The following is a 25861-nucleotide window of genomic DNA, read 5'->3' on the forward strand; positions in this document are numbered from 1 at the left end:
TAGCGAAAGCTCGCAGATTCTTGCATAAATCAACACGAATTCGTCAACAAAGCAATATATTCTAGCTCAAAATGCAAAGAAAATGGTTTATGCGTGACGCCTTCCTGTACCAATGAGATCGTACCAAAATGCAATCAAGGCATCCTCACCAAAAATTAAGATCCATCCAGAGCGGCAACCGTTCACTAGCATATTACGACTCTAAAGCTTCTCGATGTTGTGACATAAAATCTTCAGGACATTACCCCCACGTTGGCACTTCCAAATCGGGTATATCCTCATGTATTCTTTAAATATCAGTGGGTCTGAATAGCAGCCTGGTATACATTTGTCTGGTATCTTGCTTTGTAAACGCTGTATGGATTCTGGACACACGGCGGGCATCCAAATCGGACGCACATGTTGTGTTAACTTCTCCTAAAATTTCCATACGTCACTTTATTGCAATAATTGCTGTATTTTTAACACATTACCTGTGCCCGCATATGCGCATATACCTACCATGGTTGTAGCCATTGAACGATATGGTTCATCCAATACTTCCAGTTAACAAAACAGCTTCAGTGGACCTTTGTCGTCCTAAATACAGTGGGCCCAATCCTAACCACAAGAAACGCGGGTAAGTGTCCTTTTAGATAAGACTTTGACAGGCCCATTATAGTTTGTAATAAAATTATTATTATTAAATTATTATTTCTGCATTACACGAACCAACAGGTATTAAACCCAATGAAAAAGCTGTTCTGCCCATGACTTCTACATTGGCCACATTTTTACCATTTGTAGCAAATACAGTTTGTAATGTGTCTATAACAAGTGTGCGATTGGACCCAGCATAAGCAATACCTAGACCAAGTATGGCAACGATACGCATCCATGTACTTTGATTATCAATAGAATCGGAAAGTTAAGCATGTGCAGGATCAACCTCATTCCGTATGCCACAATTTACTATACAACAAGCAAGTAAAGCGCCGGACTTTATATAATCGTCGGTAGAATATAGATATTTATCTATCATAGTTAAACCACCATCAACGTCCCACAATAGAATGAGCCCAAGTGAAGCTGTAGCTGATAGCATACCATGCTCTTTATTCTTATACAACCATCTATTGCCATCTTCTGAGAGTAGTTTATCCACACCAAAACCTGCATTTACAAAGCCATTAACTAGCGGCCAAATTTTGTTTTGCCGAATACACTTGTTTAGGTGCAAAACGAGTTCGCGCATTATCCAAATGTGATTTATGTATATCCTCTGGTGTTTTGGCTTCCATAATATCTAATTCGCGTGCCAAATCCAAGAAATGCTTCTTCAAATTTGCGCTTGACATAATCTCCATTAGATCATCACAATCCGGCAAGACTCATCTAATTTCGGACATAATGGCTGGCGTGCTAACATGAAAGCGAACGGTTTTTGCATAGCAGACTCTTTTGGCTCTTTGAATATTTCTGTTATCTTTATTAATATTTGAACTTTACTTTATATTTCTGTTATCTTTTCCATATCATTTAACATAAGCGCTAAACACAAAGCTTGTGTATTCTGATTAAATTTCCGTGCCAATTATAAAGCCGTTTCTAAAATTGTAGTATTATCGGGTTCCGGTACTTAGGGGTAACAGGATTGTAAGTACAAACATACACGTGGATCTGCTGATTCATCTACATATTCGTGCAACAATTGTAAATGATCAATCTCAATCAATAGATCGCAAGCATCTGCTTCGGCATTATGTTCCATATTATAAGGTGTAGTCTCTTTTACCAATTCAATTGTTGCTGTTTGATTGTTTGCACAGTTTGACGATGTACTTGCGACTGTTGTTGTGTATAAAAATTCTGATTTGGTGGTTGTTGTTGGCATTGCTGTTTCAATTGTTGCAAATCTCTTTGTGCTCGAATAGTACGTTTGCTGCCGCCCAAGCAAATCTCCATGGCACATGATTAAATGTATGACAAAAATGTGGCAAATAAAATTTCGCTTTGTTGTCGTTGTTGTTGTAAGAAGCTCTTCAAAAATATGGCAGTGCGTATGGACGTCGAAGTGCTTGAATTTGAGGACGACTTTAAAACTTTGCTTCTATACATTAAGTCATTCATTCAAGCCCTTTGAAGCATTAACGGTCTTATATTAAGTTGACAAGAAAAAACTTATGTTAATGTTCATTATCAAGCGCCATCGTCATTTTTCTGTGTCGTACCTTTGTTATATTTCGTACGTTTTTGGCTTTGACTGGCTGCGCCCTTTGTTGTTATATATTATTTCTTTAACTTTTTCGCACTTAACCAAACAGTGGTGACATTTATTACGACATTATGACCAAAAGGGACGTTCCATATATAATTTTTTTTTTTTATATTTGGTCTTGTATATTCATATGTGTGCACAAAATCATGCTAGCGCACACACTTAGAAAAACGCTAAATAAGCATTTGCAGCCTTGCATGGCATCGCTCGGCGAGTTCCTTTTAACGCTTTAATGTGTAAGCGCACATAACTCTGTAAATTATTTTTCTAGAATTACTGTCACAAAATTGCTACTCTTTATTGTTTATTCAACGAGTTGTGCTTGAAATTCTCCCGATGTATCGAGATAATGTGCTGCTATTTCCCCAGACAAATGACGCACATATTGATGTCCCCATTCACCAAATTTTTGCAAACGATCACAAAGAAAACGATATGCCAAGCAATCCTTGCTACTACTCATTGTCATGGAGAGCACCGATATAATATCGGCACATAGTCGGCGCGTTTGTTGATCGGATATTTTGCTTATACAAAGTCTTCATGGTATCATAATGAGGACGCATGAACTTAAAAGGTTTTGGAACAGAAGTCATAGACGTAGTTGAGGCACGTATCAACGGTGCCAACATTTCAAATGCTGGTAAGTATAACGCCTTATCAGGCTCTTGAAGACGATTGACCCACATTTCCAGTTCATCTTGCAGTTGCTGATTTTCATCAGACAATTCGTGCTCTTTACGTTCACAGAGGTTCCAACATTTTGCCACAACCTTGAAAGAGAAAATTTCATTAATACATGCGTCAATGGGCATAGCAAAGGTGTGGCAACTGACGGCGCGGCGGACGCCAGTACATACAAAAAAGAAACCCAAGAAAAACCAAAAATCTGGCGTCCTGTCCGATGACCATCACTATCCACCAGAATTACCTGAAAAGAAAAAGTTGAATTATCCATAAGTTCTCAACCATATTTATAATTGAATGTTAAATTTTACTTACCCTTATTCTGCATCCAATGATCACCAAACGATTATACTACGGCCAAGCGCCGTAGTAAAAAGAATGAAACAACCGAAAATCTTTCGATTTGTCCCGTTTGTTTCAATTCAGAGGAATTTACATTCTATACACGGGTGCGTATGAATGTGCGCATTTTTTTTGTCTTTGCTGCTGGTAAATATCTACCAGTGCACGGACTTCTTTAAAAGCAAAATGTTGGTAGACGAAAAATGGTAGTAGAAGTTTCAAGAAAACAATAACTACAGTTTATATTTATACCAAAAAATTCCCAATTATTGTAAAACAAACAAATCACTAAATAAATCATATACCAAAACGTCTAACTACCACAACAATTTTCCAATGAACCAAAAAACTTGCCACATTATAACTTATTTCGGCATGTTATTCGACAAAGTATTCACACATACAAAAAGATAACAATAGCGCCGAAAATTATTTGCGTGCTCAGTTACTACATTTATTTCAGAAACAAATTTATTTCCGCTTTGCATTTGTGCACAACTTTGTTCAAATTTCGTTGAGGTGGTTAGTGTAACCGCCTAATATTAGTTGGTTGCGCTCAGCAATTAAATACGTTTACAAAATTATCACAGTATTTGTTCTCAATGCAAAAATACTGTAATATTCGTAGATTTTGAGCATTGGTGATAGTAGTAGTAGGAAATGAAAATGGGTCAGAAAAGTTAGTAAATCTACCAATGCGGTAAGGTCCGTTTACTGACTGTCCATATACCTATACCAACGTATGTACATATATATGCCGAGGCTTAGATGTAAATTATATTAGGGATGCATAAAAAGATGCAAACGGGTACACAAAAACTCGTTTCTGACAAATCCGTATCGGAGCCAAATACACTTCGGGAACCGTGTCATTTGCTAAAGGCCGTCAATTAAACTGGAGAAAATTTGAACAAATAATCGAAGGGCAATACAAAAAAATAAAAAACTATACACTTTATAAATTTCTCCTGCTTCCAAAACAAATATTTTTTTTTTTCTTTTTCTTTATATGGCATAAAAATTTTGCAGTCCAAACATTTTTTTTTGCGGCGGGCAGAAATCTTGTTGGCTTTTAGCACCAACAACACAAATAACAGCGACTCAAAAGAACCCACGTTATACACTCTCTACCCAACTCGGTACCAAAATGTGAGTACCGAATAACGTAAATGCTCATTTTTCGGCAGCACTAATAGGCCGGGCTAGCTAAAACGCTACCGGGTGACACAAAATAATGAAAATAGGGCACAACAGACCCAGGCACATAACGCGCATTGAAAGAGCCCATGCACATAACATGCGCGAGCTATGAATGTCGTCTTAGGCATCTACCGAGGTTCACCCTACCCATGCGCAAAATTTAATTAACAAAGTTATGGCTCACTCGCCACCGAACGCGTGACATAGTCGTGATGAAATCAACAGAATTTCCGTTTATTTTTCTTCCACACTCTCTGCATAGAATGACTCGTTACGCTTCACAACGCAGGAGGACTGAGCGCCAGGCCGCTCTCTACCCAAAGCCGTGCTATCTATGTAAAGCACAGCATCCGATCAGGTCGTGTCCGGTATATCGCGCAAAGTCTCCGCTGCAACGACTGCGCGAGATTATAAAAGTCAATTATTGCCAGAACTGTCTGTCGATGGTACATCGTGCCCGAGACTGCACGAGTCAGGGCAGGTGCCGAAGATGGGGTAGCAACCATCATACCACGTTGCACCTGTCGATGGAGGACTTGTCATCCGAGCCAGAGCCGCTGAAGAGCTAGAACCAGCTGGTCACTAAAGAAGAGGAAGAAGGGTATGAGCAGATGCCTACGATGCAAGAGGTGAACGACGAGACGATGGATGAGGCGGTGTCTCTCCACGCGGCCGAGTCGGCCTTTACCGACGAGCAGCAATTACCAGCAGGAGTGGAGCGGGCTCCCATTTAGTCCGTTACGACCCTAGGGGATCGGAATCACGGCCGTTCCGACCCCTACTCGCGCACGAAAAACGACAGGAAAGTGGAGCGGAATCACGGCCTTTCCGCCCACCCACGCAACGACGCACGCGAGCACCACAACGAACGTGCGAGCGCAGACTGGCCACTCGGCTGCGCCAGCTACGCACTACCCGAAACCAGCAGCTCGAGCACAGGTACGGAAGACTGGCCACTCGGGCACGCCAGCTACCTCACAACAGTTCCTTCCGGAACGGAGTCATTCCCGCCCGTACTACAGCCGGCCCAAGCATTCGCCCAATGGCTACTCTGGCGCCAACTGCAGTCGTGAAGGTGGAAGCCGGGGGGTGGTTGCACCTCATTCGTGCACTCCTCTATACATGTTCCCCCCGCACAACGATCGACCGTAGGCTGGCGCGAGAGTTAGCACTGCCGACGACCAACGCCTCCGGTGAAAATGGCTGTTTTATTCGATTTCGGGACAAAATTGGACAAACGAAGACGGTGACGACTCACGCAGCTTGCGTCGATGGTTATAGACGCATCAGCCCCACGTACAACGTCGACCCCACCGTCGCGCAAAACTTCAAATTAATCAGACTTCTAGAAACTGCTGAAAGTTAAGCTCAAAGATTCCGTTACATAGATACAGGCCAAGCTAATAAAAGCGTGTTAAAAAGGGCTCCAGTATGCTCTTTCGTAGATGTGCCATGCATCCACTTCTATCATTAATAAAGTAATGCGTTTTTCGCATTATGTGCAAGGTTTCAAATCTATGGCCATTAGGGGTGGTCATAAGTTCAATTCACCTTATTTCCGTTCACCTTATGTCACCCCACCATCACATTATTGCATTGTCATCGAGCCTTGATACGTGTGCAAAGTTTCAATCAAACTTATGGCCATTCAAAGTGGTAATAAGGCCAATTGACCTTATGGCCGTTGACCTTATGTCACCACACCATCACATTAATGCCATTGTCATCGAGCCTTGATACGTGTGCAAAGTCTCAATCAAACCTATGGTCATTAAAAGTGGCTATAAGGCCAATAGACCTTATGGCCGTTGACCTTATGTCACCACACCATCACATTAGTGCATTGCCATCGAGCTTTGATACGTGTGCAAAGGTTCCATCAAACTTATGTCCATTTAAAGTGGTAATAAGGCCAATTGACCTTATGCCCGTTGACCTTATGTCACCGCACCATCGCATAATGCATTGTCATCGGTCCTTGATACGTATGCAAAGTTTCAAATTAATCAGACGTCTAGAAGCCAGTGAAAATTAAGCTCAAAAATTCCGTTACATAGATACAGGCCAAGCTAATAAAAGCGTGTTAATAAAGGAATGCGTTTTTCGCATTATGTGCAAGGTTTCAATTCTATGGCCATATGGGGTGGTCATAAGTTCAATTGACACTATATCCGTTAACCTTATGCCACCACACCATGACATTAAAGCATTGCCATCGAGCCTTGATACGTGTGCAAAGTTTCAATCAAACTTATGGCCATTCAAAGTGGTAATAAGGCCAACTGACCTTATGGCCGTTGACCTTATGTCACCACACCATCACATTAATGCATTGTAATCAAGCCTTGCTACGTATGCAAAGTTTCAATCAAACTTATGGCCGTTCAAATTGGTAATAAAGCCAATTGACCTTATGGCCGTTGACCTTATGTCACCACACCATCACATTAATGCATTGTTATTGGTCCTTGATACGTGTGCAAAGTTTCAAATTAATTAGACTTCTAGAAACTGCTAAAAGTTAAGCTCAAAAATTCCGTTACATAGATACAGGCCAAGCTAATAAAAGCGTGTTAAAAAGGGCTCCAGTATGCTCTTTCGTAGATGTGCCATGCATTCACTTCTATCATTAATAAAGGAATGCGTTTTTCGCATTGTGTGCAAGGTTTCAAATGTATGGCCATTTGGGGTGGTCATAAGTTCAATTGGCCTTATGTCCGTTATCCTTATGTCACCCCACCATCACATTATGGCATTGTCATCGAGCCTTGATACGTGTACAAAGTTTCAATCAAACTTATGGCCATTCAAAGTGGTAATAAGGCCAATTTACCTTATGGCCGTTGATCTTATATCAACACACCATCACATTAATGCATTGCCATCGAGCCTTAATACGTGTGCAAAGTTTCAATAAAACTTATGGCCATTCAAAGTGGTAATAAGGCCAATTGACCTTATGGCCGTTGACCTAATGTCACCACATCATCACATTAATGCATTGTCATCGGTCCTTGATACGTATGCAAAGTTTCAAATTAATCAGACGTCTAGAAACCGGTGAAAATTAAGCTCAAAAATTCCGTTACATATATACAGGCCAAGCAAATAAAAGCGTGTTAATTAAAAACACATTGTTTATGTGATCTTTCTAAGAGTCTTCAACAAACCAACTTCTTCGATTATTTCTTCTACATCCAGGCGATATTACAACTCATTTTCAATGGATATAAGGGAACATATATTCAATCTTTCGTCAGACATTTCTTAACTTATTTATTGTCATAAAATATCGCAATTTTGTTACAAGCTGTCGAGATTTAATAATTTAAATTTATCTGTCTTATCAAATGCACATGGAGTCGGCCTAAAACGTGTAGGATGACCAAGTATGGTTCCCAATAGCACACCACATTCCGGAATCCGGAATCCTGACATTTATCACGAAAAAATATTATTATTATTATTTTTGGTTTACCATACATATTTCATGCTCTTTTAATGACGGAAAGTTTCAAGACCGGGGCAGATTCCTGCAGGAACGATAATGGCGACCTGGTAACTGACGAACAGAGTGCTGGGGAAGACGAACCTGATACCCCGATCGCCGAAAAAAACGCTCCGGCATCCAACTAGTGAAGTGCCGAGTAATGAAGGGAAACCAGCCGGGCTGTTCAAACATGTAGAGTTGGTATAAGATAAAGAAGCAAAAAAGTGGGTCTTGCGGCAAACGAGGACAAGGCGAAGTTCTTGCTGTTATTGTGCCCTTGTAGCCACGCCACTGTTGACGGATATATATTCGAGACTGTGAAGGGTTTGGTCTATTTGGGAAGCAGCATTAAAAGCAAAAACAATGTTAGTCTAGAAATCAAACGGAAAATAACTCTTGGCAACAAGTGCTTCTTTAGGCAATTGAAAACAAAAGTCCTCTCTCGACGAACAAAAATCTCGCTCTACAAGTCACTCATCATACCTGTCCTGATGTATGGCTAGGAATTATGGAAGGTGTGAATAGAAGATGAGATGGCTCTTGGAATATTCGAGGAAAAGTTCTCCGGAAGACTTTTAGTCCTGTCCGTGATGCCGACGACGAGTATCGACGGAAGTATAATGGGCTATATGAGCTTTTCGCAGATATGACGATAGTGCAGGTAATAAATACAGAAAGCTTCGATAGCTAGGTCATGTTATGCGGATGAACGAATAAGTTCCGGCCAAGAAGGAAAGTAGCAGTTTGTAAGTAGAAGAAAGTGAAGACTTTCACTGAGTTGCGAGAGTCAGTTGGAGGAAGATTTGACTGGCGACTGTTATCGCAAAATAGTGTTAGCTAACCTCACTGACTCAACGCACTTCATTTTTTACTCAACTAGTAGACCAGGCATACGTTGTTCTGCCCTAAATTTGGCCTATCTGCATACATTTTTATAAGCTTTTTCCGTCTAACTCTGCCCTACCCCTCTACACTTTTTCCTAATCTTTTTATTCACTCCTCCCTCCGTCTTTTTCGCTTCATATCAATCTTCTTCTCATTCTATCTCTTTCTCAGTCTCCTTCTCTCTTTTCACTTCTCTCAAGTTTTTCTCCTTCTTCTCCATCTCTTATTGCCAGTCCCAGAGGGTGGTATGTATTTTGTTCCACCCCCTCTCCGAGTCGCAGTCTCAGTCACAGCCCTAGTCCTAATCCCAGTCCCAGTCCGTCTCTGGTATACTTCCTCGAAAAAGGCATCGTAAATATTAATATAGGTAAATTTATATACCAAATTTCAGGCAAATCGAATAGGACGTATGTAAATAGGTATGTGGGTATTATTAATTCTTGCCTTTATTTCGGCTTCGCATGCATATTTATCAGTTTTGCCAGGTTGATGCGACTAAATCGAATATCACAATGAACTTTAGAGCTCTCAGCAACAGCTTTCATTTGATATCCATAATACACACACATTCTAGGGGTATCCGGGTCCATGTTTTGGCCTATATCTCGAGAACCTAGGCACTCAGCAGTGTAAAACTTACTCTGTATTATAGCGCACATCAACAGCATCAATTTGATACCCATAATATAAAAACACATTCTAGGTGTATCCGGGTCTATGTTTTGGCCTATATCTCGAGACCGTAGTCACCCAGCGGTGTAAAACTTACTCTGTACTAAAGCATACATCAACAGCTTCAATTTGATACCCATAATGTAAAAGCACATTCTAGGTGTATCCGGGTCCACGTTTTATGCTATATCTCGAGACCCTAGCCTCCCAGTTGTATGAAAATTGTCCTTTACTATAGCACTCATCAACTGTTTTCATTTGATATCCATATTGTATAAACACATTCTAGGGGTACCCGGGTCCACGTTTTATGCTATATCTCGAGACCCTAGCCTCCCAGTTGTATGAAAATTGTCCTGTACTATAGCACTCATCAACAGTTTTCATTTGATATCCATATTGTATAAACACATTCTAGGGGTACCTGGGTCCACGTTTTGGGCTATATCTCGAGACTCTAGCCTCCCAGTTGTATGAAAATCATCCCGTAATATAGCACTCATCAACAGCTTTCATTTGATATCCATATTGTATAAACACATTCTAGGGGTACCCGGGTCGACGTTTTGGCCTATATCTCGAGACCCTAGGCACCCAGGTATATGAAAATTATTCTGAACTATAGCACTCTTCAACAGCTTTCATTTGATATCCATATTGTATAAACACATTCTAGGGGTACACGGGTCCACGTTTTGATCTCAACACACTATGCTCGTAGCGAAAAAAAGGTAGACGTTGGCCGATTCTCAGACCTACCCAATATGCTCACAAAATTTGATGAGAATCGGTTCAGCCGTTTCGGAAGAGTTAAGCCTCTAACACCGTGGCAGAAGAATTTTATATACCTATTGAATTTTTTCTAAAAAAAAATCATAACTCAAGAACGGCTAAACCGATTTGGGATTTCAAAATCAACTAACCATCCTCTCCTTCCTGTAACTTTCCTAAACATTTCATGACAATCTTTCTATCCGATCTCGAGTTATGGAGTGACAATCAAAATGTACACTTCTTTTTATATGGAGCTCACAGAGTATAATAACTTTGATTGCATAACGGTTGTTTGTACAGGTATAAAGGAATCGAGATAGATATAGACTTCCATATATCAAAATCATCATTATCGAAAAAAAAATTTGATTGAGCCACGACCGTCCGTCCGTCCGTCCGTCCGTTAACACGATAACTTGATTAAATTTTGAGGTATCTTGATGAAATTTGGTATGTAGGTTCCTGGGCACTCATCTCAGATCGCTATTTAAAATGAACGAAATCGGACTATAACCACTTGGCAGGTGAGTTGAGCGTATGACGCAGAATAGAAAATTAGTAAAATTTCGGACAATGGGCGTGGCACCGCACACTTTTAAAAGAAGGTAATTTAAAAGTTTTGCAAGCTGTAATTTGGCAGTCGTTGAAGATGACATGATGAAATTTGGCAGGAACGTTACTCCTATTACTATATGTATGCTTAATAAAAATTAGATAAATAGGAGAACGACCACGCCCACTTTAAAAAAAGATTTTTTTAAAGTCAAATTTTAACAAAAAATTTAATATCTTTACAGTATATAAGTAAATTATGTCAACATTCAACTCCAGTAATGATATGGTGCAACAAAATACAAAAATAAAAGATAATTTCAAAATGGGCGTGGCTCCGCCCTTTTTCATTTAATTTGTCTAGGATACTTTTAATGCCATAAGTCGAACAAAAATTTACCAATACTGGTGAAATTTGGTAGGGGCTTAGATTCTTTGACGATAACTTCTTGCTGTAAAAAAGGGCGAAATCGGTTTGAAGCCACGCCCAGTTTTTATACACAGTCGGCCGTCTGTCCTTCCGCTCGGCCGTTAACACGATAACTTGAGCAAAAATCGATATATCTTTACTAAACTCAGTTCACATACTTATCTCAACTTCTTTTGTATTGGTATAAAAAATTGCCGAAATCCGACTGTGACCACGCCCACTTTTTCGATATCGAAAATTACGGAAAATGATAAAAATTCCATAATTCTATACCAAATACGAAAAAAGGGATGAAACATGGTAATTGGATTGGTTTATTGACGTAAAATATAACCTTAGAAAAAACTGTGTGTGTAAAATGTATGTGACACCTACCATATTAAGTAGAAGAAAATGAAAAATTTCTGCAGGACGAAATCAAAAGCCCTTAAAAGCTTTGCAGGAATACTGTTTGTGGTATTACATATATAAATAAATTAGCGGTATCCGACAAATGATGTTCTGGGTCACCCTGGTGCACATTTTTTTCGATATCTCGAAAACGCCTTCACAAATACAACTACCACCACTCCCTTTTAAAATCCTCATTAATACTTTTAATTTGATACCCATATCGTACAAACACATTATAGTCACCCCTGGTCCACCTTTATGGCGATATCTCGAAAAGGCGTCCACCTATAGAACTAAGGCCCACTCCCTTTTAAAATACTCATTATCACCTTTCGTTTGATTCCCATATTGTACAAACGAATTCTAGAGTCACCCCTGGTCCACCTTTATGGCGATATCTCGAAAAGGCGTCCACCTATAGAACTAAGGCCCATTCCCTTTTAAAATACTCATTAGCACCTCTCATTTGATACCCATATCGTACAAACAAATTCTAGAGTCACCCCTGGTCCACCTTTATGGCGATATCTCGAAAAGGTGTCCACCTATAGAACTAAGGCCCACTTCCTTTTAAAATACTCATTAACACCTTTCATTTGATACCCATATCGTACAAACAAATTCTGGAGTACCCCTGGTCCACCTTTATGGCGATATCTCGAAAAGGCGTCCACGCATAGAACTAAGGCAAGCTCGCTTTTAAAATACTCATTAACACCCTTCGTTCAGTGTCATCAGCATATGCCAGTAATTTCACGCTTTTACATTGATATCATCGGCCTAAACACCCGCGCTGTTAGTTCTGCTTACTCCAAAGACTTCGTTTATTTGGGAACCAGCAACAACACTAGCAACAACATCAGCACTGAAATCCAGCGAAGAATCAATCTTGCCAATAAATCCTACTTTGGACTAGGTAGGCAATTTAAAAGTAAAGTCCTCTCTCGGCGAACGAAAATCATACTCTACGAGTCACTTATCGTAGCAGTCCTGCTATATGGGGCAGAAGCATGGACCATGACAACATCAGATGAAGCGGCTTTGGGAGTGTTCAAGAGAAAAGTTCTTCGAAAGATTTATGGACCTCTATGCGTTGGCGATGGCGAGTACCGAAGAAGATTTAATGATGAGCTGTACGAGCTATACGCAGACATCAACATAGTCCAGCGAATTAAAACGCAGCGGCTGCGCTGGCTAGGCCATGTTATGCGAATGAGTTATGATGCTCCGGCCAAGAAAGTGTTTCTATCGGAACCCGCCTATGGAAGCAGAGGTAGAGGGGGCCCCCACTCTGTTGGAAGGACCAGGTGGAACACGATTTAAACTCCCTTAGTGTGACCAATTGGAGCCGGTTGGCGGAGCGAAGGAGCGACTGGCGCGCCTTGTTGAACGGCCATAACCGTCTAGACGGTTAAGCGCCAATTAAGTAAGTAAGTAACACCTTTTGTTTTATACCCATATTGTACAGATGCATTCTGGAGTCACCCCTGGTTCACCTTTATGGCGATATCTCGAAAAGGCGTCCACCTATAGAACTAAGGCCCACTCCCTTTTAAAATACTCATTATCACCTTTCGTTTGATTCCCATATTGTACAAACAAATTCCAGAGTCAGCCCAGGTCCACCTTTATGGCTATATCCCTAAATGGCGTCCACCTATATAACTATGGCCCACTCTCTCTTAAAATACTCTTTAATACCTTCCATTTGATACAAATACCATACAAACACATTCCAGGATTACCCTAGGTTCATTTTCCTACATGGTGATTTTCCCTTATTTTGTCTCCATAGCTCTCAGCTGAGTATATAATGTTCGGTTACACCCGAACTTAGCCTTCCTTACTTGTTATATCAAACTTCAAGAAGTGCTGTATGTTGAATTTTGGCAGGATTTACAGATCGCGTCATGATATTTTTGCTCACATTTTACTTCTTCTATTTTCATTCCGTTCGAAAAAAACGAAAACTGTCAGTAAAATGTGAACAAACATGTCTTAAAACACGAACAATGAATTCACGTAATTTCATCCAATCTTCACTTGTAAGCAATCAGCTTTTCATACGTATGCAATGAAAACTTAAACCAAAAGGTATTAGGTTGTAGTACTATTTAGTGTTCAACTCGACCCGAATAAACCTTTGAGATAAAAAATGTAGTAGGAGGTAAGAGCGGAGCAAATACTCCGATTGGAATAAAACCTGAACACTGCGTCAGCAATGGAACATGTTGTCACTTGGCGGAACCATACAAATTGGTAGCATGGTGACATACCTACAAACATAGATAAAAGTTCCATATTTTTTTGTAAATTCGATGGACTAGTGTCAAACTCGTACTGCGCCGGATGTTCATGTATCAAATCAAATAAAAAAAATCAAATCAGCTGTCCCACGGCGAGAAAATTTACTTCACAGCTAACTGTAGTTTTTTGCTCCCTCTTTTTTTAATGTGGGATCTGTTTATTGGTTCATGCTACAACGCCACGAAGCCATAAGAAATATTTTAAAATACTAATTCATCGTGAACTGCCAGCGCAAATGAGTGTAGAAGGCAATAGATAATAGTTTAAGAAAACTAAAAAAACACGCTTTTATAGCTAACCGAACTAAAAAATAGAAAATAATTTTCAGTTAAAAAGAGTTTATATAACAGTAGTAGAAGGTCAAACAATCATTTATAGTTAATCACCTCAAAATGAAATTATAATAAAATTTAAGTTATTAACAGAATAATTTAATTCACAGTAAAAAGCGTGGGGTGCATTTGACTACATTTCATATCTTTCCTCTCAGATAATTGCCAATAGAATAATTGTAACATTCAATAAAAAGCGTGTTAAAAGGGCTCCGTTAACCTTATGTCACCCCACCATCACACTATTGCATTGTCATCGAGCCTTGATACATGTGCAAAGTTTCAATCAAACCTATGGCCATTCAAAGTGGTAATAAGGCCAATTGACCATATGGCCGTTGACCTTATGTCACCACACCATCACATTAATGCATGTTCATCGAACCTTGATACGTGTGCAAAGTCTCAATCAAACTTATGGCCATTCAAAGTGGTAATAAGGCCAATTGACCTTATGGCCGTTGACCTTATGTAACCACACCATCACATTAATGCATTGTCATCGAGCCTTGATACGTGTGCAAAGTTTCAATCAAACTTATGGCCACTCAAAGTGGTAATAAGGCCAATTGACCTTATGGCTGTTGACCTTTTGTCACCACACCATCACATTAATGCATTGTCATCGGTCCTTGATACCTATGCAAAGTTTCAAATTAATCAGCCTGCTAGAAACCGGTGAAAATTAAGCTCAAAGATTCTAATAACACCATTCGCTAGTAAATCACTCAACACATTATGCTCAGAATTCGTTGATATATTCTCATAAGAAACAGAACCAATTACGACCAACTACTTTTACAAACAAAAGTTGCATCTGAAGGATAACACTCCTGTGAATATTAAAAATTATAGACTACCCCAAGCACCCCTCACTAGGGTAGGCACCTTGTCGTTGGTGTGAGGGCTTAGCCGAACTTCATAGCGCCCGACTATGAGGCGGAGCTGTTTAGGACTGACATCTACGCCGTTTCGCCTCATAGGAGGGCGGCGGGATGTCGGTGACCAAGAACTGCCAACCCCCTAATCCAGGGTGTTACGCGGACCGTGCCTATTGGACGATTTGCAGCCAGGGGATAAATTCGGCTGTATTCGAACGGAGCCTTCCCGATACCGGGCCATCTCGGGAAGTATTTATGGCCTTACCGCAGTAAGGGATGCTGCTGTGGCGGACGGTTCTTTCCCCGTATATAATACTGGACCGCTGAGCCCGCCTTGTCGGGCAGGTGGTCGTACGACCAAGATGAACAACTCATTACCTGAATGTAATAAGGAGGATGTAAAGAGGAGGACTGAGTCGCAATCCAAGGACGACAAATACGAATTAAGCGATGCGTCGGACTCGGGGAGCGAGAGTAGTGCTGATTCAATGAACTCCGTGTTGGAGAAACACACAAATGAAAACGGAGTAGAAGAGTGGAGAAGGGTACGGAGCAGAGGAAGTAAAAGAGCTCTCTCGCAGTACCGTGCAGCACTAAGAATTGTACAACGCTTGGGAGCAGTGGTCGACCCAACAGAAGTGGAGATCGAGCGCTTGGAATGGGCCCATGAAGCGGTAGAAGTAGGTCGAAGGCAGTTCAAAAGGTTTGCTGCGAGAAACCCTCGGTTCTGCAACCGGTACGAGGAGGAAGAAGCGTCGAATGGCAGAATGAAGAGGCAACGTTCGGCAGAAGGCGACAAGCCTGCTTTCAAGAGGCAGAAAGGACCCAGTCCTAGAGCCGCGAGGCAGGGCAGTCGCATAGACAAGACAAGTAGGCCCAAAGCTGTAAGACAGATGGGTTCCAATAGCGAGGTAGCAACTACCTCGAAAGCTGCCAGTCAGAGGGAAGTTCCAACTACGAAAGTAGGAGATAAGCCAAAGGGAGATAACGCTAAGACTCCGGCTTTCTCGGAGGCGCTAAAGGGAGTTAACGCGAAGACTCCGGTGTTCTCGGAGGTTCTAAAGGGAGATAACACTAAGACTCCTGCTTTTCCCGAGAAGATGAGTGATGTGGCAAAGCAGTCACTGACTGTGGCGCTGGTTGATCGTAGCAGTCCGTTCGGACAAATGACTACTGAAAGGTGGAGATCTGTGGAAAGGGAGCTTATTAGCTTAATGCTTAAGATGATGCGGGAACAACCAAGTAAGCCCCTTCCAACCTTTGATTCGGGGGGATGGTATAATGGTGTGAAGATGATAGCGTGCGACAACATCGCGAGCTTGCGGTGGCTGGAGGAAGTCGTTCCAAACCTCCAAAGGCAAGGCACGAACGCGCGGTTTGAGGTGGTGGATAAAGCGCAAATCCCCACGGTACCAAAAGTTAAGGTATGGATACCATGCGTGATGAAGTCGGAGGATACACTGCGACTTCTGCAGAATCAGAATCCGAACATACCGACACAGGATTGGAAGGTACTTACTGTATCTCGGCCTACCGAGGATGGTCAGTTCTACATCTTCCAAATAAACAAGCAGGCGGAGGATATTCTGTACACGCAGCTTGGCAAAATGTCCTTTGGCACTGGCAAAATTTACATGCGACTTAGGAAAAGAAGTCCCGAGGATAAAAATCCTAATACGCTGGAAGTGGGCGAAGTCGAAAAGGACCTCAGAAGCCTAAGGGAAAAAAGACAGGTGGAGGTCCCCGACGTCACCACGAACGTGCTAGAAGAGGACCAACCGCTAAATGGTGCTGTGACTCGCACAGAGGAACACACGGCACAACATTCACGAGGGGCTGAAGGGGGCCTCGAATACTCTAAACCAAAAGGGCAAGAGGAGGACGACGACGTCAAGACGAAGGTGCTGAAGGGGGACAAACAGCCCAATGGTGCTGCGAGTCCTACAGATAAACCTCCAACACAGTAAAGTGGCGTCGACCGAACTCCTCCTAACCCTTGAGGAGGGTTCGTTTGACGTGGCGCTGATCCAGGAGCCGTGGCTCTCATCGGGAGGAAAGGTTTCTGGACTTAGCGCGCGCGGGTTTGGCGTTTACTACGCACAAACGGAAGGACGGGTGCGAGCTGTAGTAATGGTAAGGAAACAGCTGCATTCATATATGCTGCCTAATTACACCACCGAGGATCTCGTAGCGGTGGCCGTTGAGCAAAAGAATAAGCAGGCATTTATCCTGGCGTCCTGCTACATGGCCCATGCTGCGGAGGTTCCACCGATGGAGTGCAAAAGGCTAGTACAGGAGGAAGGGCGCAAAGAGCGGTTGGTCATAGGCGCAGATGCAAATGCGCACCACAATGCGTGGGGAGGAGCAGATACGAACGAGAGAGGTGAATCTCTATTTTGTTACATCCTGCAAACCGGGGAAATGTTCCTACATACATTGGTCCAACATCCAGCAATGTTCTGGATATTACATTGAGCTCCTAGCGTGATATATCAAGGTATGATTGGATGGTTCTCGATAGACCATCCTTCTCCGACCATGCGTATATAAGCTTCAGCATCCCACTAAAGAGGGTAGAGAAGGGAGGAACCTTTAGAAAACCTAGGGCAACGAATTGGACTAAATTCCAGAAACATGTAGAAACGAAACTGGGACAACCCAAAGAGGTTGCTAATGTAGAGGAACGGGAGGAGTCGAATGAATTCCTAACAAGGACGCTTATGACTGCGTATAACAAAGCTTGCCCTCTAAGAAGATTCAGAGGAAAAGCAAAGCCGCCATGGTGGAGCAATGAGCTGGGTCTTCTAAGAAGACAGGTAAAAGAAATGCTTAAACTCGCAAAGACCGCGGAAAGCGAAGCGTGTCGGGACGAGTACAGGGATCTACTGAGGATCTACAAGCGTGAAATTACCAGGGCGAAGAGAAACTCATGGAAAAGTTTCTGTACGGACATAGAGTGCTCCAGTGAAACAGCACGGTGGAAAAAAGTCCTAGCAAAGGGAAACATAGTCCAGGGACTAATAAAGAAAGAGAACGGGGAATGGTCACGTGATAGTGAGGAATCCCTTGAGGTGCTTCTCGATACACATTTCCCATCGGGAGACGGTTTAGAAGAACCAGCAGACATCACTCACACTTCGATCACGGAGCTAGTGGTGCCGGGCTTGGTGACCGATACCAAGATCGAGTGGGCAGTGAAGACGTTTTCTAAGTTTAAATCGCCGGGCCCAGATGGTATATTCCCGGCCATGCTCCAATTCTCAAGCAGGGCGGTCGTGGAATGGCTTAACATATTATTCGATGGGTGCATAAGACTAAATCATGTTCCGCACTCTTGGAGAACTGCTCGTGTAGCTTTTCTACCAAAGGCGGGGAAGATCGGTCACGTGTATCCCAAAGACTATAGACCCATTAGCTTAACATCATTTCTGCTCAAAACCTTTGAGAGGCTGATAGATGTGTACATAAAGTCCAACGTGGATGGAAAGCTGCTCTCCACAACACAGCATGCGTACACCAAAGGCAAGTCGGTAGACACCGCATTGCATAGGGTGGTAATAAGCATAGAGAAATCCCTGGAATATAAGGAGTATGCTCTAGGAGTCTTCTTGGACATTGCCGGGCTTTCAATAATGTTGCAAAATGGGCGATTATGGATGGTCTTAATTACATTAAAGTACATCCTGCCTTAATCAGATGGATCGGCTGCATGTTAAAATGCAGAAAGATTACATCACAATGGGGATTGTACGAGGCCACGAAATCAGTGGACAGGGGCACGCCGCAGGGAGGGGTGCTATCACCTCTTCTGTGGACACTGGTCATCAACCAACTGCTCAGGCAATTCGATGAGGGACCCGTAAAACTTACGGCTTACGCAGATGAAGTTGCAATTGTCATAAGTGGAAAGTGCCTTCCAACGATAAGTTCTTTGACGGTTCGGGCGCTTCGGGATATTCATACCTGGGCATCTAATGTCGGGTTGAAAGTCAATGCGGAGAAGACGGATATGGTCTTGTTTACAAAGAGGTACAAGGTCCCAAATTGGACCAGGCCTAAGAGGAGGGGTGATCTTACAGGAGAAACCTTACACAAAATATCTAGGAATCATCCTATACAGTAAGCTGTCATGGAAGCTCAACGTGGAGAAGAGGGTCAAGAAGGCCTCAACGGCACTCTATGCATGTAAAAGAAAGCAGGGGTGTACGTGGGGCTTATCGCCCTTTCTTTCTCATTGGGTCTTTACAGCGATTGTAAGCCCTATTCTATACTATGGAGTTCTTGTTTGGTGGAAAGCCACACAAAAAACAACATACCTCAAAAAATTAGAGGGGGATGCAGACTATCGATGCTTAGCATTACGGTAGCCCTGAAAACAACCCCGACGGCTGCACTTTATGCCATTCTGCACATCCCACCTGTAGACCTGGTAGCAAAGAACAAAGCGTTAACGACCGCAACCAGGCTCGGTGCTTCGGGGCAGCTTGAGCGCCGACCATATGGCCATAGTAGTATAGCGTCATCAATCGCAAGACGAACAGACTACATGATTCCCTATCTGCGCTTCGAGGGAGATCTTAAGGCCACAATAGAGGTGGACGGTTGGCGCAAGGGTGTGCAAATGGCGGGCGAGGCGATACATGTGTACACCGATGGTTCCAAAGTAGTGGAAGGAGCAGGGTCTGCGGTATACTGCGCTGATCCGGAAATAAGCAGATCCTACAGGCTGCCGGATAACTGTAGCGTTTTCCAAGCGGAAATACTAGCCGTAACCAAAGCAGTAGAAACCCTGGAAGAGAATAGCTTAAGCTGCAACCGTGTTAACTTTTATATTGACAGTCAAGCAGCAATTAAGGCAATAATCTCGCATAGCACAGCATCTTAATGCGTGTTAGAGTGTAAGCAGTCTCTGGAGAGAATCGGGACAGGGAGAAGCATACATCTATATTGGGTCCCAGGGCATATGGGAATAGATGGGAATGAAAAAGCGGACGAATTAGCTAAAAAGGGCGCATCCCTTGAAGCTTGCTCCGTAGACGTCCCAATTAGATTGGGCGAGATTAAGCGAAGGCGAGAGGTGGACATGATCGACCAAGCAGAAAAGGCGTGGGTTCAAGCGCGGGGCTATAAAGTGTCGAAGATTATGTGTAGGTCTTACAACCTTAGACTAACACAGTTGCCTCTATCATTAAAAAGAGAGGACTGTAGGCTCATGACGGGTATTCTGACTGGACACTGCCTTCTGGCGTCACATGCCTTTAAATTAGGCTTGGTCAGTGATAGCAGGTGTAGGAAGTGCGGGTTGGAGGAGGAAACGATCGAGCACGTTCTGTGCTCGTGCCCTGCACTTGCCAGGCTAAGACTCCAGCTATTAGGAGTGATACAGCTGTCAGATCTAGAAGCAGCAAGTGGCTTAAGTCCTAGGAAGCTTCTAGTATTTGCCAAGAGGACGGAGTTATTTTATAACATAGGTCCTGGTTTTTGATAGGGTTTTTCAGTTTGGTCGTTAAAACAAACTTCTGGTAACACTACGGACTCAATCAGTCTATGTGAGGTCCTCATGGACCGGCCAGTTCAACCTACCTACCTACCTACCCCAAGCACACAAGAATGAAATAAATAAACAAGTAAATAAACTAATTCAAGATGATATTTTTGAACCATCAACCTCAGAGTACAACAGCCCTATTTTATTTGTACCAAAAAAATCTCTTCCGGGAAAACAAGAAAAAAGGTGGAGATTAGTTGTTGATTTCAAACAAATAAACAAAAAATTAACAGCTGATAAATTGCCTTTGCCTAGAATAGATGATATTCTGGATCAATTGGGAAGAGCGAAATATTTCTCATGCCTAGATTTAATGTCAGGATTTCACCAAATAGAACTCAGCCCAGAATCAAGAGATATCACACCCTTTACAGCAGACAACGGTACTTATCGTTTCAAGAGATTACCTTATGGCCTCAAAGTAGCGCCAAACTCATTTCAGAGGATGATGACATTGGCATTCGCAGGTCTAAAACCATCACAAGCATTCTTATACATGGACGATTTAGTCGTATTAGGATGCTCTGAAAAACATATGATTAAAAATTTACGGGATGTATTCTCCACATGCAGAAAATATAATTTAAAATTACATCCGGACAAATGTCTACTTTTCAGCCAAGAAGTCACTTATCTTGGACATAAATTCACAAGTACTGGAATTTTACCAGATCCAAGCAAATTTAAAATTGTTCAAAATTACCCAACTCCCAAAAATGCCGATGAAGCAAAAAGATTTGTCGCATTTTGTAATTATTATAGAAGATTCATACCAAATTTCGCGTAATACGCCAGGATTCTAACAAGACTTAGTAAGAAAAATTTAATTTTGAATTGGACTGACGACTGCGAGAAATCTTTTAATTACCTAAAAAATGCATTAATTAGTCCAAATATCCTACAATATCCCAATTTTGATAAAGAGTTCTTTATTACAACCGACGCAAGTGGTTATGCTTGCGGTGCTGTGCTAAGCCAAGAATATAAAGGAAAACAATTACCCATTGCCTATGCCTCAAGATCATTTACAAAAGGCGAAATAAATAAAGCCACGATCGAAAAAGAATTAGCGGCCATACATTGGGCAATTATATATTTTAGACCATATGTATATGGCAGAAAAATCACAGTGAAAACGGATCATCGACCTTTAGCGTATTTATTCTCAATGAAAAACCCTTCATCTAAATTAACTAGAATCAGGTTAGATTTGGAAGAGTATGACTTTGGGGTGGAGTACATAGCCGGAAAAGAAAATTACGTGGCAGACGCTCTGTCACGAATAGATATCAATGATTTGAAAGAAATGTCAGTACAGGCATGTAAAATAATGAAAGTCACGACAAGATCGCAAACTAAAAAGAATTCTAGTAATAACAGTAATAGAAATGAAGAGAAGAAAAGTCACAAAGAGAACCCTATAATATACGAATCGCTTAATAAATGTGAAGTAAAAAGACTAGTCCAGCTCGTTTTCGATCCTCCGAAATTATATTTCAAAAAAGGAAAGAAAATTTGTAGTGAAATAAATATAGAAAATCAAATTGTTGAGGCGAAGATTGACTTAGGCCAATTCTTTACCAGGCTTATGGAAAAAGCCGGCAATTTGGGAATTAAGAAAATACAGTTGTCCTTAGGAGACAAATTGTTTAATTATACTCGAGTAGACACATTTAAGGAAATAGGTACCAAAGTTCTCAAAAATTTAAATACTGCATTAACTCCGGAGTTTGTGCATGTGACGGAAAATGATAAAATTAAAAAGATTCTTCAAAAATATCACGATGATCCTGTTAATGGTGGCCACCCAGGAATCAATCTTATAACTAATAAAATAAGACAAAAATATTACTGGAAAAAATATGAAAAATGATATAAGAAAATATATAAAGAAATGCGTTAATTGCAATAAAAATAAAATTTATAAAAATTTAAAAGAACCCATGATTTTGACTGAAAAATCACCAAAGGCGTTCGAAACAGTACAAATAGATACAATTGGACCTTTACCAAGATCATTAAATCGAAACGAATACGCTGTCACTCTAATATGTGATTTGACTAAATACTTAGCTGCAATTCCTATACAGAGCAAACATGCAAAAACAGTAGCCAGAGCCATATTCGAGAATTTCATATTAATTTATGGAATTATGAAAACAATAATAACGGATATGGGATCTGAATACAAAAATAGCCTGTTTGAAGAACTATGTAAACTTCTCAATATTGAGCACAAAACATCTACGCCGTATCACCACCAAACTTTAGGCACTGTTGAACGTAACCGTAGAACTTTCAATGAATATGTGCGTTCATACATATCCATTAACAAATATTCTCAAATATTTTGCATACTGTTACAATACTACCCCATCTACAGCCCATAACTATTGTCCATTCGAATTGATCTTTTTTTACAAGAAAATACGGTAAGCCCATTGTACAATTATGAGGCTTACGATAAAGAAATTAAATATAGGTTACAAATATCACAGGAAAGAGCCTTTAAATTAGTAAAAGAGGCTAAAGAAAAACAAGAGATTAGTTATGATAAAAATATTCACTATAAGGAAATAAATATAGGAGATGTAGTGTTAGTAAAAAATGAATCAGGACATAAGTTAGATAATAGATATAAAGGGCCCTTCAGAGTAGTAAATATCGATGAAAACAACAATTTTACATTAATTCCCTATAAGGTAGAAGGAATCGATGAATATAATAATTATATTCTAATACCCTATAAAGAAGAAAAGACTAACAATAAAAATAATGCCACTTTAATCCCATCTAGAATAGGAAATGAGGATAAGCAAAAATTTCTCAGTAACATAGAGAATAGCAATATCATAAATAATAAGAAAATAAAAATACACAAAAATAGACTTAAATTAGTAGAATAAGTAAATGTTCAACCTAAAAAAATTAAATACAAAAGTAGAATTAATTTATAAAAATAGAATGCTCATGCATTCTCCAAATGCATAAGCATTCTGAAAATAGGGTGATGTAGTGTAAATAGCCAACAATTTAATCCCAAATATTTAAATCAGTCTAATATGCTACTCTGCTACAAAAATAGTCTAAATGTTCATCAACTCTTAAATATGCATTTGATAATTAATGCTGACATAGCCATTAAAACAGGTGTGTGTACAACACACAACCAAACAAATTTGAATTCTAGCAAATTTGCAAGGTTTGCACTTCCATTAGAAGTCGCAGCTCAACACAGATGTGTAGGTATATATTTTGCATCGAGTTGTATGTAGGTATGTAAGTGTGTATGCTTAAGGTAGATATGCATGTAAGTATGTATGCTTAAATGTAAATATGTATTTAAGCTGAAATATTTGAATAAAGTGGCATTCAGAATTCGCTCACTGACGTCAAAACTCATTTACCTGCATTTAATCTTTTATACTTTAACTTGTTCGCACTTAACCAAACAGTGGTGACATTTATTACGACATTATGACCAAAACGGACGTTCCATATATAAATGTTTTTTTTTTATATTTGGTCTTGTATATTCGTATGTGTACACAAAATCATGCTAGCGCACACACTTAGAAAAACGCTAAATAAGCATTTGCAGCATTGTATGGCATTGCTCGGCGAGTTCCTTTTAACGCTTTAATGTGTAAGCGCACAGAACTCTGTACATTATTTTTCTTTGAATTACTGTCACAAAATTGCTACCCTTTATTGTTTATTGAACGAGTTGTGCTTGAAATTCTCCCGATGTATCGAGATAATGTGCTGCTATTTCCCCAGATAAATGGCGCACATATTCATGTCCCCATTCACCTATTTTTTGCGAACGATCACAAAGAAATCGATATGCCAAGCAATCCTTGCCACTACCCATTGTCATGAAGAGCACCGATATAATTTCGGCACATAGTCGGCGCGTTTGTTGATCGGGCATTTTGCTTATACAAAGTCTTCATGGTATCATAATGAGGACGCATAAACTTCAAGGGTTTTGGCACAGAAGTCATAGACGTAGTTGAGGCACGTATCAACCGTGCCAACATTTCAAGTGCTGGTAAATATAACGCCTTATCAGGCTCTTGAAGACGATTGACCCACATTTCCAGTTCATCTTGCAGTTGCGTATTTTCATCAGACAATTCGTGCTCTTTAACTTCACAGAGGTTCCAACATTTTGCCACAACCCGAAAAGAGAATATTTCATTAATACATGCGTCAATGGGCATAGCAAAGGTGTGGCAACTGACGGGGCGGCCGACGCCGCGGTTGGAGCACCCATTTTGCGATGTCGGTACATACAAAAAGAAACCCAAGAAAAACCAAAAATCTGGCGTCCTGTCCGATGACCATCACCATCTACCAGAATCACCTGAAAAGAAAAAGTTGAATTATCGATAAGTTGTCAACCATATTTATAATTGAATGTTAAAGTTTACTTACCCTTATTGTGCATCCAATGATCACCAAATGATTGTACTACGGCCACGCGCCGTAGTAAAAGGATGAAGCAACGAAAAATCTATCGATTAGTCCCGTTTTTTTTCAATTCAGAGGAATTTACATTCTATACACGGGTGAGTATGAATGTGCGCAATTTTTTTTGTCTTTGCTTCTGGTAAATATCTACCAGTGCACGGGCTTTTTTAAAAGCAAAATGTTGGTAGACGAAAAGTGGTAGTAGAAGTTTCAAGAAAACAATAAATACAGTTTATATTTGTAGCAAAAATTCCCAATTTATGGTAAAACAAATAAATCACCAAATAAATCACATACCAAAACGTCTACAACAATTTTCCAATGAACCAAAAACCTTGCCACAAAATAACCTATTTCGGCATGTTACTCGGCAAAGTATTCACACACACACAAAAAGATGACAATAGTGCCGAAAATTATTTGCGTGCTCAGTTACTACATTTATTTCAGAAACAAATTAATTTCCGCTTTGAATTTGTGCACAACTTTGTTCAAATTTCGTTGAGGTGGTTAGTGTAACCGCCTAATATTAGTTGGTTGCATTAATTGTATATTCCGATCAGTTCTCTTTTTAAAATAAAATTTATCAATAACAGGCTTTTCTGATCTAATTCCAGCGTGCAAATAAAACTAGA

General features: G+C 40.7%; 1 pseudogene; it reads right to left on the reverse strand.

Moving 5' to 3' along the window:
- Positions 1-438: 438 nt before the first annotated feature.
- LOC137235974 (26S proteasome non-ATPase regulatory subunit 2 pseudogene) lies at positions 439-24163 on the reverse strand (annotated as a pseudogene).
- Between the last annotated feature and the right edge of the window lie 1698 nt (positions 24164-25861).

The sequence above is a fragment of the Eurosta solidaginis genome, unplaced genomic scaffold (genome assembly GCF_040869045.1).
Source record: "Eurosta solidaginis isolate ZX-2024a unplaced genomic scaffold, ASM4086904v1 ctg00001099.1, whole genome shotgun sequence".
NCBI classification, from domain to species: Eukaryota; Metazoa; Arthropoda; class Insecta; order Diptera; family Tephritidae; genus Eurosta; species Eurosta solidaginis.